Consider the following 17759-nt stretch of genomic DNA (forward strand, 5'->3'; position numbering starts at 1 on the left):
AGCCAATGCAAGGCGGCCAGAGTGGGTGAAATATGTTGGTATTTTTTCACACCGCTGATTAATCTGGCCGCCGCATTCTGCACCACCTGTAGTTTCCGCAGCAACCCCAAAGGTAGCCCCACGTAGAGCGCATTACAGTGGTCTAATCTGGAGATTACGAGCGCATGTACCAAGGTAGTGAGCGCCCCCACATCAAGGTAGGGTCGCAGCTGGGCTATCCGCCTAAGGTGAAAAAAGGCGGTACGGACCACTGACGCCACTTGGGACTCCATAGTCCCTTCTTGATATATTCTGCTTCTGTTAGGTCCCTACCATTTTTGTCCTTTGTCATGTCCATCTTTGCATAAAATGTTCCTTTAATATCTACAATTCTCCTGAACAGATCTCTGGTTTTTCCTTTTCTATTATTTTCCTCTATTTCTTTGCATTGTTCATTTAAGAAGGCCCTCTTGTCTCTCCTTGCTATTCTTCGGAATTCTGCATTCAATTTTCTGTAGCTTTCCTTATCTCTCTTGCATTTTGTTTCCCTCCTCTTCTCTGCTATTTGTAAGGCCTTGTTGGACAGCCACTTTGCTTTCTTGCATTTCCTTTTCTTTGGGATATTTTTGTTGCTGCCTCCTGTACAATGTTACGAGCCTCCAACCATAGTTCTTCAGTCACTCTGTCCACCAAATCCAGTTCCTTAAATCTGTTCTACACTTCCACTGTGTATTCATAAGGGATTTGGTTTAGATTACTATTTTTTATTTATTATTAGATTTATACCCCGCCCTCTAGACAGAGTCTACTTGGGCCAGCTTACAAAGAAGAATAAAACATTATAAAATACAATCAAAATTCATCAAAGTATATGTAAACCAATCATGTAATTGTATCAGCAAATTAGAAGATCAAGATGGAAAAAAAAGCTAAAGAAAAAAGAGAATCAGGTGCTGACTGGAGGGAAGGCCTGCCTGAAGAGCCAGGTCTTTAAATTACTCTTTAAAACACCCAGTGAGAGTGCCAGGGTAATTTCTGGCAGCAAGGTGTTCCACAGTCGAGGGGCCATTGCCGAGAAGGCCTGGTTTCTTGTTCTTTCTTTCTGGGCCTCTCTCGGCTTTAGGCCCCTCAGCCGTCTTTCCTGACTGAAACGAGTAACTCGGGTAGATCTAAGTGGGACTCCAGCTGGCACCCTGAGGTCTACTGCCGATAATATCAGAGTTGGTTGGTGGGCAGGGGGGAGGTTATTTTGTACAATAGTGCCACTACTATTTTAACCCTTTGCTATTCCACTACAGTCTGGAGGTTTGAAAGGGTGAGCATATAGAACTCTCACCAGTTATTCTACGATATATAATGTCTTACTACTACCAGAAGCATACACCCTTTTTATTTTATAATTCCCTTACATGCTTATTGTAGCTGGATTACAAATGATAAAACAATAAAAAGGTTCAGGCAATATAAAATAAAACAAAGATGTTATTATTAAAAAACAAATATACCACTGGAAAAAAATCTATTTTAAAAGCATATAATATATACACCAATGTGGTCAAGAGCAGTGGTTCCTAACCTTGAGTAACCTGAGTGTTATTGGTCTGTAACTCCCAGAAACACTTTGTGGGGTAGAACTAGTAAAACCACTCCTTAAATATCTCACTTACCTTGAAAGTTCTATTAGGGTAGCTTTTAAGTTGGTTCCAACTTGACAGCATATTACACATACAAGATAATACTAGTGTGTGTTTTTTCTTGAAACCTTAAGAGAATGAAAATGAGGCTGATGTTCTAATCCCTGGCCAACCAATAGCTCATTTCAGTATCAGCCTCCACCTCATAGTTAACACAGTGTCACTGGGTTTTTGGTTAGGATTGTCATATACAAATTCTCCAAATCTGGGCAGCCTAATATTCATGTCATACACATTTGCATAAAATGTTGATTAATACAGCTTTTTTGTATTATGCAAATTAAATATATTAATTATTGCATTTTTTAAATGAATGGCTAGCGTCCTGTTCTACAGCTATGCAAGTGTAGTGGAAATTACTCCCTTAAATCAAAGCAGGAACTCAATCAGCAGCAATCTGATACTGCTGCCATTCCCACTATTTTGGTGTAACTACTCAATAGGATATATCTGTGAAGATTTTCAGTCATCCAGGTGAGGTTATCTGGAAGTTGAGTCATGGCAACTGGACTTCTTTCTTCTTAGGTTGAAACATTTTGCTACTCACCCAAGTAGCTTCTTCAGTCTGAGGACAGTTGGTAGGAGACCCCTGATATATCCTCCACATTGATTTTACTTCCAACAGTGGTCTTTCTGGTGTGTGGTCCTGATATTTCTGGGGACAGCAAGACAAATGGTATACAATCTGACCACTGTTAACAACTGTTAATGACCCATGACAATGGATGGGGAAGGACTGCAGAAGTGGGATTTTCACTCATCCCCAGTCCTTTGTCCATCTAATGAGCCTATTCAGACCAGCGGGGAGTAAAACTTGGATGAATAGCAAAATGTTTCAGCCTAAGAAGAAATAAGTCCAGTTGCCATGACACAACTTGCAGATACTCAGTAGGATACTGGCCGATATATTTTAGCCTTGGAATCATTGATAGAGTAACCACTGATCTGAGAAAGCCAGTATAGTGCAATGATTAGAGTGCTGGATTTGGAGCAGAGAGATGTTCAAATTCTGGCTCAGTAACTAAGTTAAGTACAGTGGTGCCCTGCAAAGCGACGTTAATATGCTCTGGATTAATCATCGCTATGAGAAAACATCACTAAACGGAACGGAAAAAGCCTATGGGGCCCAAACTCACAGTTCAGCGAAGTTCCTCCATAGCGCCGCCATTTTCGAGCCCTCGGTAAGTGAGGGCAGGGCGCGAAAACACTTGCGGTGGCCATTTTGGGCACCCAGCGGCCATTTTGGAACCACCGATCAGCTGTTCTAGGAACATCGCAATGCGAAGATCGGTAAGCGAAACGCTTACCGATCATTGCAATGTGATGTTTTACCCATTAAAACATCGCAATGCAATCGCATAAGCGATCTAAAAAAATATATCGCTATGCGGATTCGTCATTAAACGGTGCGCTCATTAGGCGAGGCACCACTGTAGTCACACCGTTTGGTACTTTTAGGTCAGTCTGTACTTCTCAGTCAAACTTTATCATGGGGTCCTTTTCAGAAAAAAATGAGGGGAAGGAACCTTGTAAAGCAATTGTGTATATTGCTGGTATATGTAAATACATAATAGCATATTGCCACACACATTGGGCTCATAAAAAGGCTGCTATTTTTCTCATGAGAAGGCTTCTGATAATATTCTCATGAGAAGACTACTAACCATTTTTACTGCTGGCAAAAATAATAAGTACATTAAAGTACATTAAACACACTCAGGCAAACCCACCTGTAGAAAAACACAGTCACCCCCAAGCAACACACTGTCACCTGATTTATCAAAAAAAAGTGACAGCAATCTACATAAGGAAAAAAAACTTAAGCTGTCATTTCCTCCAGAGATGCAGATTTAATATTAGGCTAGAACTCAAAAATACTTTAGCTTTCTTTGCTATATTTGGTTTTACACACACACAAAAGCAAGTGCCAATCCAGCATGCCACCTGTTTCCTAAACTTTCACCCCACATTAGCTATGGTTTTGTTTCACTAGTGTGCTATATATTAGGAATGAGATTCATACCGGAGCTTGAATTTTTCATTACCTAAATTACACCACCGACAATTCCTCAGCCAGAAAAGTCATTGAATGTATTGGCTGTGGCATTCTGGGAGTTGTCGTTTAAGAAAGTAACTCTGCCAGTCTCTGATTCTTGATGAGTATCAGTTTCCTATGCACATTTACTGAGGAGCAAAATTAATCTGACTTAATGTAGCACCACATATAGCTGAATAAGTAGTCCAAAGAGCCATATCAAGAGAAGTATGTGTAAACTTAGTTCCTTTGTCTGAAATGCCTTTTAAATTATTTTAATAATTTATTCTCTCCATCCTTTTTTCTTCCCAATAGTACCTTTTTTCAAGGTGGTACTTAGCTAAGCTCTCAGCTAAGCGCTCAGGAGCTAGTAAGAATGTTTCTGGAAGGCCATGGAATTGTAGTGGTGTAGGCCTATAGAACTATATTGTGGATAGGGACTGCAAAAGTAATTTCAAAGCATGAAATGCAGATGTGGTGTATAAGGTCAAAGCTGTGCAATGTTTCTCTCTTTTTGGATTATAGCTCCCATAATCCCCCAGCTAGCATTCACTGCTATGATTTAAATGCTTTCTTTGCAAATAGTGCAGGCATTCTCTGCAAATTGATGCAAGAGGGATCACCTTAATGGGTGATATGGAAAGCTTAGGTTTGCCTGTTTCTATTGATTGGACTTAATTGCATCTCCTTCCCTCAAACCTTTGTCTTGCATGATTTCCATGTCCAAACTGGACGACCGGTCACACTATGGGTGGGAGGTGTAGCTGCTGCTCTTACACAAATGTAAACTCAGGCCAACTCAATTTCTTCATAATTGAGTTTCCAGCTCACCAACTGATCCCCTGCCCACCTTCCACTGCCTGTACTGATTGTATCCTCTTCAGCCTACCTCCAGGCCATCCAAGTAGTAGTGGCCAACATTTTATCACACAACTTATTTAAAATTCAGCACCAATAAACCTCTTAAGAATGTCCAATGAGCCACTAGTGCAACTTTACCAGTTTGGATTCCATCTCCCCATCAAGAAAACAAAAGCTGCTCTTCCTTGCCTAATGGAGAAATTTCCAAGAGAGTAACCACATTGGCCTGTTGAAGCAAAAACAAGAACGAATCTTCTGACACTTTAAAGTCTAACAGGTATTTGTGGACAGTAGTTCATTTCTATGCATCCGAAGTTAGTAGCACATACTTCACATACTGTATATGTAAATTACCCTTCTCTCCTCCTCCTCCTCATCTTAGAACTGCAGAGCTAGAAGGGACCTTATGGATTATCAAGTCCTTGTGAAGAAGGCACAGTGGGGAATCAAACTCCCAACTTTTGCCTCCACAGCCTGATACCTAAACCACTGAGCTATTTAGCAGTTATTACCCAAGCCTTGAAAGGACACACTGTTTCCTCCCACCTTCACCTCATAGCCCTTCTAGACAAACATTACATATAACTATGTCCAATATTTTTCTTTGTGGTTGCACTGTACTGCATTTCTAGGTCCACCAAATCTCAGGTTCAATCCCTTCTAGATCTATTAGTGAAGGCTTTCACGGCTGGGATCTAATGGTCGTTGTGGGTTTTTCGGGCTCTTTGGCTGTGTTCTGAAGGTTGTTCTTCCTGACGTTTCGCCAGTCTCTGTGGCTGGCATCTTCAGAGTGCTGTCCTCTGAAGATGCCGGCCACAAAGACTGGTGAAACGTTAGGAAGAACAACCTTCAGAACATGGCCAAAGAGCCCAAAAAACCCACAACAACCCTTCTAGATCCTATACGAAGCTTTATAGAGCTGCTGTCTTGAGTAGGCAGTGTTAGGTACACCAATGGCCTGGAGTGGGATAAGTCAGCTTTGCGTGCTTACGTAACTGCACATTTTGTCTCAGGTTCTTATTAGTTGCAGTCATTGTCCTATGTAATCTAAATACTTCATGTGAACAATCCTATCGTTATGTTTATCTCCATTCTTATTCAGTTCTGTTTTATATCATGTTCTAACAACTGCCCTGGAAGCTGCTGTGCCAAAAAATAAAAACATGTTGTAGGTTTTGCAAATAAACAGGAAAAAATGAAAGAGCTGGGAATGGAAATTTAATGTATTCTTGAAGGATGAAATATAACTTTATTGAGAAATGCTAGTCATTTTTGTGCTGTACTGTTTTTATTTGAAGTTAATAATACATTTTCTTTCAATATTTTAGCAAAACCTACCCTTGTAATCATATTACTCAGATGCTGAAAAGCAAAGGGAGAGTCATCATTCGGTCCCTTAGCAGATCAACCCAAAACTGGATTATTTCCCATCTAGGGTTGCTACCAAGTTTTAGGCAGGGGGCGACTTAATATGCTCCCCAAAGTCCATGATGTTATCCATGTCCAGGAAGATGTTTGTGCCCAGACTTTCTTGAATCAAAGCAAAGTCTGCCATTCCTTGACTGCAAGCCTGCTGTGATAGATTTTTTTCTTCTTCCCCTTCCCCATTCCTGGCAAAGAGATATCTGGCTCAACTACATGCCAGATTGATGCTCTTTGTGGCAGATCCCTTAATAATATTCAAGTCTCTTAGGCCTGGAACATAAAAGCTCAGCAACAGCAGAGATTTCTATCTCCAGTATTTTGCTGATATATGAGAACACCCGGTTATTTCTCCCCTGCTCATTCCCCCGTCAACACACATACAGTACATACACACACAAAATGTATTCACACACCCATGCCCTCAGGCCTCACGATAAGATTGTTTCTGCCTTTATGCAGGACAAGCAAGTTATTTTTAGTTTTATCAAATTTACAGGCAATGACAGAAAGTTTACACTTGGGGCTAAATTACATCAGTACAATATTTTCTAATTTATATATATTCGGGTGCTATACATGTACATGAAGATGCCTCCGTGACAACTGTAGCTTCTTCTCCAAATTGAACATATGTATCGTGCAAAATTAGCTCTCAGTTTTGAGTTGGAATAGCACAGGTACAATTAGTCTAAGACCTTCACTGGAAAAGGCTGCCAAGACCACCCCTCCTAAATGATCAGTACAACGTACATGAAATGGTGCGTAGAAACATCTGTCCAATTGTCTAATGTTGTCTTCTTCACATTGTACTTATTCAGCATACCTCAACTTACTGCCTTCAATATGCTTTGGACTTCCATCTCATTTATCATGATTAGAGATGGGCATGGATCTCTGGTTTGGCAGTTTGGTACGGTTTGTTTCCTGGCCAAACAGGTGATCTGTGGTTTGGCGCATCACTCCCTCCAGCAGGTGCCCATTCAGCAGCATAGCCCTTCCCTACCTTCTCTGGGTCCATAATAGTTCATGATAGCTGAAGATGATGGGAATTGATGTCAGAATATCTGGAGATATCAACTTGGGAAAGACTAGTATAACATTAGAAAACCTACTGGATCCAAACAGAAACTGGACCAACATAGCTTTTCATGTATGACAATTCTGTTTCATGCTGTTCCATATTCAGTGGTACCATTCCAGGGGATCTGGCCACACCATTAGGCAGAATGATCAAATTGCATCCAGTAGCTGTTGCTGTAAGAAGGCAAATAAAGTAGTTCTAAATCAATTGCTCCTTAATCTTCTGTTGTTGTTTTTTTGTTCAAGAATTGAGCTATGTATGCCACATAACTTCCCTTGCCCTCCAGAACAACTTTGCCACCTCAGGTGAGATGGAGAATGCTATGCTATCACTAATATTACAGTATGTTAAAGTAAAATTGAATTGACAGTTTAGTCCCTTTCTGTGTGGGGGCTGCATTGCCCTCCATTGCTGGCTCTTCAAGATGGGCACAAACAACTGGTTTGGTGGCTCAAACCAGTTCATTTAGAGGCTAAACAGGTGTTCGGTGCTTCTTAGTCCTCTGGCAGGCACTCACTCAGAGGCAGTGCCTGGAGGAGGATGGGCGGAGAAGCCAGAACGTTGCTTCTGAGTGGGCACTTGCCAGAAGAGGCAGGGCTAGGAAGCGTTGCTGAACACCAACCCAGCAACTCAGTGGTTTGTGCTCATCTCTATTGGCCACTCAAAATGCTTATACAATCACCATAATCGCCATCAACCTTCTTTCCAATGCCTCTGAGTGAAATATTTAAAAGCATGTGGGCATGTGCATGTGACAAAGCAGAACTTCTCTTGAGTGGCTGCTTACTGGAATTGTAGATTATTTATACCTAAGCAAACCTATATATATATAAATTTTAAAACCTCAGGTTTGCAATAGCATACATATGGGAGTAACTTCTGAACTTCATAACTTTTGACAGCTCACTCATATATATTCAGAAGTAAGTTCCATTGAGTTCAGTAGAGCTTCCTCCTAGGTGATTATATTTTAATCAAATTTTACCATTCATTGCCCTTACTCATCATTCAATCCAATGTATACTTATTTGGAGTAAGCCCTATTAAACTAAGGAGGACTTACTTCTGAGTAGAGAGGTATTAGATTATAGTGTTAGTGTGTGGCATTGCAATAATGAAATCATCATACCTATAAAACTCCAATTTAATAACGCTTACTTGCAAAAGAAAACTATGTAAAAGTTTAAGGGGCCCCACCCTTTAATTTAACATTTAGTAATATGTCTAGACAGTGCTCTCCCCCTTAAAGCATAGTACTTACAATATTCTAATTAACATATCTAAGGTTCAAAATAGAATGTTTTATAAGAGCCCAGTATTTTTTTTCAACCATTCATTATTGGATAATTGAATAATGCAAGCCTGGTTCCCCTCCCCCCCCCCCCCATTTCCATTTCTCTTACTCAGCACACCTGAGACAGCAAACAGATTCACAGAGTTACCTCACTTACCTTACTTTACTTGGATTGCAGAAGCATCACATTTTGTGCCATGTGTTGAACAACACATTTCACTGACAAAAATCCACACAGTAATGGGTTGTAAGCGCTTGTGTCTCATAATGTCACTATACCTCACAATTGTCAAATTGTTATCTCCTTCTGATGCATGTCTCCTCCTTGTTTTACGAGCTAAGAAAAGAAATACATTGTAGCTTAAGGATCATAAACTGTCCTTTTGTTCAAAACATGAAACACTTTGCTATGGGAAGACCAGTGGGCTAATGGGTGAAGCTTATATTTTAAAGACCACAGAATTAGATAGATTTAGGGAATGCAAGCTTCTCATGTTATAATTGGCTCCACTGCGAGAACCGTTCTCTGCTTCCATGTGCTTTGTCCCTGGAGTGCCACAATGTCATTGTACTTTATGGAAAACAATGGATATTCTGTGAGTACCATGTTTCCCCAAAAATAAAACAGGGTCTTGTATTAATTTTTGCTCCAAAAAACGCACTAGGGCTTATTTTCAGGGGATGTTTTATTTTACAGTCATGTCATCTTCTGGTTGCTGCACAATGTTGCACAATGGTAGAGGGCGGGGTTTCACTTAACTAGGGCTTATTTTTGGGGTAGGGCTTATATTTCGAGCATCCTGAAAAATCATACTAGGGCTTATTTTCAGGTTAAGTCTTATTTTCAGGTAAACAGGGTAGATGGAGAAATATAATGCAGTACACTTATAGCAACCAATAGCGTCTTCTGTGACATTGCTGCTGCACTAGAGTGCATCAATAATCTTAAGGTGGTAAAGCAAATCAGCATTCTATAAGGCAACTCTAAATGGGGGCAGCCTAACCAAAACCTTTTAACTTTTAAACTGGGCTTCTGATCAGCATCAAATTTCCATAGTTTTAGCAGAGAGTCAGCTCCTATTCTGTGCCAAATTTAAGGAAGTTTGGGCAAAGGGTTTTGATTTATGATTTTTTAAAAGTAAAACTATTTTCCCCCAATAGGTATCCCCAAAACTGAATCATGCTAAGAAGCTTGCTACTTATGTTTTTCATGTCTTCCTTGTTTTTTAAATATATTTGCTATTTTTATTTTATTTTATATTAAATTAACTTAAACCATGACTATTAAAACTAAGGAAAACGTGTGTCCATGTTTTTAAAAGAAAGTAACACCTATGGCAAGAGTATTTACATTCTTACAGAACTGCTTACTACATTTTAAAGAGTCAATGCCACTTTAATTTTTCTGTATTGCAATTTGTATTGCAGTTTGCATGATCACAGTGTCCCTTTTAAGAGATACAGTACTCTAGTTGTGTGAATTGCTGCAGTAAGGTGTTTACTACCTCACATGGGCATATATGTTCATTAAATGAATACCTCCACGTTATTCTGGCTGAGCTGTAAGCATGCCAATTCCACAGATGGACAGATGGGGCCAAGAAGTAGTGGCAATGATTACTCATATGCATGTACAAGGATTTTATAAGATATCGTAATATCAGGTTTGCTCATGTTGAATGCTGGCTGGGTAGCTCAGTGAATTGGAGATCTGAACATACAGCCAGAGATTGGGAGCGTAATTCTTCACTGTGTCTTCAACCTGTGTAGCCTTGGGCAACCTACACAGTTGCATTAGTCTGCAGAAGAAGGGACTAGTAAACCACTTCTGAATACTTCAGCTTGATAGATCTCCATCTTCCTAGGTCTGTATATGCAGCACCATCTTATCAGAGAACACAAGCTGTAGAGGCATGTAAAATAATTCTCTGCTTTTTAAGAATTGTCTGGTGCATACCTCTTGACTGTGATATTCCCAAGGCCAGGCAGTGCAACTGTGATGGCATGAACAGTGAACAGTGATATGTTAATTTCTCAAAGATTTCATACTATTTTTATTCATAAATACACTAGTGTTGATAAATATGAAATCTTAAAGTACAGGATTAAATCTATAAAGATGGGTGTCAGTATCCTAGTAGTGTTTACACAAGATTTTTGTAACTTCTTGTGGCCACTTGTGACTTATTGATCATTTGCCAGGACATACAGTAGTTGTGTGCTTCCTCATGCACTCTCCTGCCCAATCAAGATGCATTTAGGCACCTTGTCAATTAATTGCAATTAGCTGGTCAAATTACACAGACCTTTCATGAACACCATTTGGAGTCCAGCAAGATTTTGCTTGCCTCCAGCCCCATATCCTTGTTTTCCTTGCTGTTCGGTCTACCTATATACTGTAGTCTAACAAAAGCATCCAGAGCTCCTGATCAGTATCAGGCCTCTGTGTTCCCTTATGATATAAATATAAAATAATAGAAATTCTCAAAAGTTTGATTTTTTTCTCTCTGGGAATACTCTAGATGTTCTTACTGTACATATTACTTGGATAGCAGATTGACACTTAACTGTATTACAGGAAGGCCTGTCCATTCTATCTCCTCTGCTTACTTATGCCCTCAGGCTACACACAAACTGAATGTGTCTGAGACAACAGCAGAAACCAGAAAAACCTCTCCCTTGCCACTTCTTTTTGGTATGCAGAAGCTTCATTTCCCAGCTGCAAAGAGAATCATGTATCTGAAGATACTGGTGACAGTCTGCTTTATATAAGCAAGACATTGCTTCAGTTGCTATAGCAGAATTCTGTATCACAAATACGTTAGCTGATTCGTGTTCATGAGTGCCCAATCCACAAAGCAATCGATAATACATGAAGTTATAACTACACTTTCAATGACAATAAAGTTTAAGGGGTTTATAAGGGAAATAACTTAATACTTTGAAATTAATAAAATACTTCCATGACAGTGAAATAAAAAAATGTTTCAAGATACTTTAAAAATGAACACATTTATTTGGCATATACACTGCAGATCAACAGATCTGAGCAGGCTGCAAATAAGGTGCATCAGTCTTTAAGGTGTACTCTTTGTTCACTTTGCTGCCAATGAGTAATTTGGCCACCCACCTGGAAATTCCATGACAATGGGAATGATCAAACCTTAAATATTTAGGCCTCCATCCAGATAAAGCTAGTCATGTCTGATGAGTCCTACAGAAAACAGTGAGACCAATTTTATAGTAGCAATTATTAACTTGTTTGATTTATTTCAGTGTAAGAAAGAATTTGTAAGCCTATATTCATGGGCCAGGGAAGAAGTTCCGTTGAATTCAGTGTGACTTACTTCTGAGTAGACTTGCATAGGTTTCATTCCTAACCCACAGTCCTAAATATATTAAACAACAGGTTCCACTGATTTTACTGAGTCTTAACTGGATTCTGAATAAGCCTGCTTAGGTCACAAATAACTTGTAAGTGAACAAGATTCTAGGAAAAGTTTGTAATATTGCCCCCTCTGTCAGAATACAGTATGTGTATGTATGTGTGTGTGTCTCTGTGTGTAGTGTATCAGTATATTACCTTCTAAAAACCAGATGGTGTAACTAGCACAAAGATTACATAATCCCTTTTTAGGTGTGGCCACGTGCCCTATTCTTAGAATACACAGGACACACATTAATAATAATTCATCATACCTGACACATTGAAACATGCAACATTCCTTTGACTGACTTGACACTAACATTTGCTGCATCACACCCACCATCTAGCAAAAGGAAATCTCTGAGACCTACTCATATGCTGGCTTGGTTCAGATGTTAACACAACTGCAAGTTTAGCATTATGCACATTAGCCTGCCCTTCTCTTCTCTCCCCTCCTTTCTCCTCCTCTGGAATAGCTGCAAGGAATGGATCAGAAGCCACCATTTCTGTTTTAAATTAACCAGAATACTTGGCCAAATGAGGCACAGCTTGGCTCATCTTTGCTAGTTTTCTGTCAGGTTAAGCATTCTCTCTTTGCTGATAAAAGTGGCTCTTTATATTTTTTTATCTGTTGGGATTTTTACCTGGCTGTGTTATAATATTACTGTGTTGGCTGCTTCTGGGCCTTCAATGTATGCTTTTAGATGTGTGCTTTTGTGTTTAATCATTTCTAAAAATTGTTTTGTTGTGGTGCTTTGGGCGCTATTTCTATTGGCAGGGAACATGACAATAAAATATACATGGGAAAATAGATACACACACACATGTACGTCCCAAAGTCTTAGACCAGTCCTGTGAAACCTGTCAGAATGCATGCAAACCGTCCACTAGTACTGTACAAATAAATCAAACTAAAACAGCCGAATGCTTGTAGACTAGCATTAGGATAAGTATATCTTAAGAAAGTTCTTATTCAGACTTGGCTTCGGGCAATGAAACGTCACAGATGTAGAACTCTAGTGAGTGAAATTTCTAGGGAGCAAATTAGGCTAAAAACATCTTCTAGAGACAGCTAGAAAGGAATCACACGGCACTTGAAAATAAGGCAAGTTATGCAGTAAATGTTTCATTTATTGGGCGACTGCCAATGCTGTTAGGGTTAAAAGACATGCTGTCAATAAAAATGGTAAATTTATGGATGGCTTGGTTTTTCAGAATCATATTTCTTGTTACATACGTGTATAAGGATCAGTATCACCTAATCATCACATAAAATTACATACTGATCACAGTCCATTTCTTTCTGGATATTAATGCTTTTGCTGTCTGGTAAAAACAGCTTTCAAAACCTAGAGGTATTACAGAACTTAGGTACAAAAAATTTAGTTAGTCCTAAATGGGTGTGATTAGTGAAGGAAAGCTTAGCTTATGAGAAGCTAAGCAATACAACTAAGTGTTTTTAATATGGAAAATTCCTTTTAAATAATGTTCTTACAGAAACGTACCTTATAAAAGAAAATGCAAACAAAAAGAAGTCTTGCTACAACTTGTGCATCAATTTCCAAGACTCTGAAATGCATTGATCTAGCCTAAGACAAAAACAATTCAAAGCCAAGTCTAGAAGCAGATTAATTCAAAATATGATGTCATTAATTATAGGGAGCAACCTTTTAAACTGTTGAAATACCAGTGTTTGGTATGTGATAGAATTGGAAGTCTGCTTCTTAAATTATTATTATTGTGTCCTCAGTGCAATAAATGTAGTGACTACTTAAAATCAGGAGTGAGCAGCTTGAGACAGATGTCATGGCGGTGCGGCTCCCATCATCCACAGCTACTGTAGCTAATGTTGCAGGTGCTGGGAGTCAGAGTCCAACATCAGAAGGAGACATAATTTGCCAGCATGTGCTCAAAAAACTTAGGAATAATTGTCTTTTGAAATCTGAGTGACTTCAAAGAGTATTTAATTGAAAGACTGAACAATGTACAGTACTAGGTAATTTCAGTAAATGTGTGACCCTTCGCTCATTTATGTGAAAGTGGGAAGCTGACTACATAGGCGTTTAGCCTACTATTTGGTCTGTTGGAGGGACAGGCCGGTTTACTTCTAAAAATGGCAATCAGGTTATGTCTTTGCTGGAACGAACCAGCTCTCCCCCAAAGCAGTCCTGCCTGAACCTTTCTGGCCCCTTTTGGGAGCTTCTACTGTTTGGTGCAAATGGGATCGCTATGTTTTGGTTTGTTTCCAGTGTGTGCAATCACTGGAAAGGAACTGAAAATGAACTGTCTTGTCAATTACAAATGTCAGTCAGTGGTTAAAAAAGAGAACCACTTCAGGATACAGGCAAATTAAACACTTCCTCAGCTCATTGGAGGGGCTGAGGAAGTAAATTTTTAAAAAGTCTATTAGGGCAGTGTATATGCACTGCATCATTTATAACAATTAAAGCCAAATGGGAAGCTTCCTCCCAGAAGTGGGAGAAGACAGGATAGGAATGAGAGGAGTTTTGTTTGTTTTTCTCTTCCAGTAGTGAGTTGAGTTAAACAAAAAACATTCCTCATTTGGTTTCTCATTCAATTTTTATTTTTTAAGTGATACAGTGCTTCACTTAGAACTATGCTGCCCAATACACTTAAAACAGTTTCACTTTCTTGCCCCTTCCATGGAACCAAGGAAGTGTTTAATGTGAAGTGCAAATATGTGAAATAGTATTTTTCTTAAGCCACTTTACATATTTGCAAATTGACATTGATAGAGTCATTTGTATTCTATATGCCATTTGAATATGAGGATCACACTGAATGGCATACCAAACCTCCTAAGTGACCCTATTTAGCCCAATCCAGCGCACTCCAAAATGTAGAAAACCCTGGGTTTTGCTGACAGAAAATGTGATTTATATCCACATAAGATCTTAATTCCTTCCTGTAGGTTTGCAAAACAGCTTAGAACAAGCTACAGTTTTAGCTTAAGACTTCTTTTCTACAGCTTGGGGGACCCAGAAGGCGCCTCCCCAAAAATGTGAACACATTAGGGCATTCTCAATTTGTATGAAGAGAAAAACAGGCAACTTCAGGCCTTTGTCGGTGTCCTTTATGCTCCTCAGCATATGCTGTGGAAGACTTGATGTTAGCTGTCCCAACTGCAAAAATTATCTGCTATATTTATTGATTTTACTGTGGTGCTTTTGACATAAACAAAGATCTATAGCTTCTGCATATATTACCAACTAGTTCTGGAAAGAAAAAACACACACAAACCCATCAGGTATGATAGGAGACTCAAAGCAAATTAGTAGGCAATTTAAGTGCATAAAGAATTCTGTCAAAAATCCCAGTTATCCTGAGGTCAATGGCAATACTCCAGGTGATTTCAAAGGAATCCAGTTTTCCCTGTTACATTACTTTTTGCAGGACCTGGAGGGCATGTACCCTGGCACTGTTGCTGACATGATTTGCCTAAGAGAGCAATGACAGCATGTGGCTGAGGTGAGGAGAGTGTGAAGCCACTCCAATGGAGGTGGCCTTTTCCTCCACCACCACCACCACCACCACCATTTCTACTCCTCTCCCTTCCGTCTGGGTTTGCCTCCGCCTCTCAACCTGCTGCAGCCAGCCTGGCCTGTAGGGGCTGTGGCTAGGTCTCAACTCTGGCTCCTCCCCATCCCGATCCCCTGCCCGAGCTATCCAGCCACCCACTCACCAGAGGCAAGGGAGAGAAGGAGAGCACACACAGAAGGACAGCATGCAGCAAGGGGCACATAGGAATCGAGTTAATCAGTCATGTGATTAGTCAGTATGAAGCAACAACTCAGTTAACCTCCGTTCATGTAACCAGTCATTATTTTTCTACAATATGTTGCTTTTGATTCAGATTCAGTTCTATTCGGAACTGTGAGTAAATGGAAAACTCACTGGGTTTTATTGCTCTATCACCCATCTCTACTTTGGAGCTGCTACTACTGTGGCTTCAATCCTAGGCATAGTTACGCCAACTGAATTTAGGGGCATTTGCTCTCGAGTCCAGGGACCTTGGATCAAGCTGTGCGTGCTTGGTTGAGATGGTACTTTTTACTGCAAAGCAGGACTGTGCACAGGTCCCACATTTCAGTCTGGACATTGATGCAGTTCTTGAGTTTGGATGCCAATTGAGTTTGGAGTGATCCAGACTTGACCTGATATGATCTGGATTCTGAATCTGAAATCCAGTGTGGACATCTGAAGCTTTGTGACTTCTGTTTGTTCAAGTGGGAATACTGCTGTAAGTTTGGGGGTGGAAGGTTCACATACAAATTCATTTCTTTATTATATTTTATGTAAATTATTTTTACTCTGCTTTCTCCTTAAAAGGACCCAAGGTGGCAACTGGCAAGATCATAGACAACAGAGAAAATATTCACAGCACCAAATCATAGGCACAACACTTTTCAGACTTTCGTGTCACATACCTTCAAAATGTATTTGTTTGTTTGTTTGTTTGTTTATTTATTTGATTTTTTCCCCCTGCCCTTCTAGACATATGTCTACTCAGGGCGGCTCACAATAAATTATTCATAAAAACAATTAAAACAAGAATTTACATTGACAATATTAATATTAATCAAGATGGAGAATATGAAACAAAAGATTAAGTAAAAAGTAAAAGTCAAGTAAATGCCCACACTAATTACAGCATGAAACTCAGAAGAAAATGCTAAAGGGATTTAGGCAATATTCTGCTGCAATGGATAATGCCTATACAGCCTAGTGGCAGCAACAGCCAGTTTGCTTTGTCTAACGCCAGGAAGAAAACCCCAACCCAGTCAAGGTAGATTCCAAGAGGCAAACAGAAAGGAACAAACAAAACCCCGTAAGGAATGAAAAGGTTAGGGGGAGGAAGAGAGAGAGTCCCTACCATGCTAAATGTTAATTACTCAAAGCCAACACACAAATACAAGCACCTAGTGCCGTCGTATACACACTTAGTCCTAAAGTAAGTCAAAGAGTAACTAAGTCTAAAGAAACCAATGCAGGACCTACTCTGTCTCAACTAGCACTTAACGGAAATGAGCAGATACAGCCAATATAAAACCCAAGTGAGTTCACAGAGGAATTACCTCCACACGCTCTGTAACTGGAGACTAGTGGAAAGATCCCTTTCCTACATTGGAGGTTGATGCTGTCAGATAGCAAAGCCCATGTCCCACCTCCCCTGCCTCAGTCATCTCACACCATCCGGACCTCTTCACTGTAAGGTGTTATGAAACTTTTCTGTTGGCCTCTTTAGTTTCTCTTTCCCTTTTCTTACTTTCCTATGGGTCTATAAGTGTGTGTGTCGGGGGGGGGGAGTCTCTCTCTCTCTCTCTGCACTTGTGCAAGTGCACACACACAGATACAGAGGAGGGAAAGATTTAAACCTTTAACTTCTGATTGTTTTTCTGGAGTGTTTCAAGGTCCATTCAAAAAACCAAAGCAAGGTGGCCCATTTCAGTCAAGGCCACCTGTAGATTGCTTGAAATAGCCCTAACATGGCTCAGAGTTTGGCCAAAGTCCTACTGGAATGCATAGGAGTACAATGATCATCTCACCTCAGCAACTGCTTGGTGCCTTGGTGGTCCAAACCAGAAGCCTTGCATCAGTTTTAGAAGCTCACAATCCAGCCTTCACAAGAAGTACTTGAAGAAGCTAAGGCTCCAAGGACTTGTTTTTGATACAGCAGCTGTTGGTTAAAATTTGGTGTTGAACCATAAATCACATCGCTGGCATAATGGATTAGCCCGCATTTTCCCTTGAATATTATATTACTTTGGTTATAGCAAGTTATGCATTTGTTTTTTGTCTACAATACAACCTGAGAACCCTAGTGCAAACAGGTGTTTCTGATCTCTGGTAAGTTCTTGTTTCCTCATATAAAAGAAGTTCTGTAATCATAACTGCATTTATTTGGAAGTAAGTCACACTAAAATAGAGGGGATTTACTGGCA

At 39.8% G+C, this 17759-nt stretch overlaps 1 long non-coding RNA gene across 1 annotated transcript; it reads right to left on the reverse strand.

Moving 5' to 3' along the window:
• Window positions 1–8628: 8628 nt before the first annotated feature.
• Window positions 8629–17437, reverse strand: LOC144587911 (uncharacterized). The gene is made up of 3 exons (XR_013543156.1): window positions 17364–17437; window positions 11500–11583; window positions 8629–8706 (listed from the first exon to the last, which is right to left on the reverse strand). It is a non-coding gene; the product is annotated as an uncharacterized LOC144587911 (long non-coding RNA).
• Window positions 17438–17759: the final 322 nt, after the last annotated feature.

The sequence above is a fragment of the Pogona vitticeps genome, chromosome 3, assembly GCF_051106095.1.
Source record: "Pogona vitticeps strain Pit_001003342236 chromosome 3, PviZW2.1, whole genome shotgun sequence".
In the NCBI taxonomy this organism is placed as follows: Eukaryota; Metazoa; Chordata; class Lepidosauria; order Squamata; family Agamidae; genus Pogona; species Pogona vitticeps.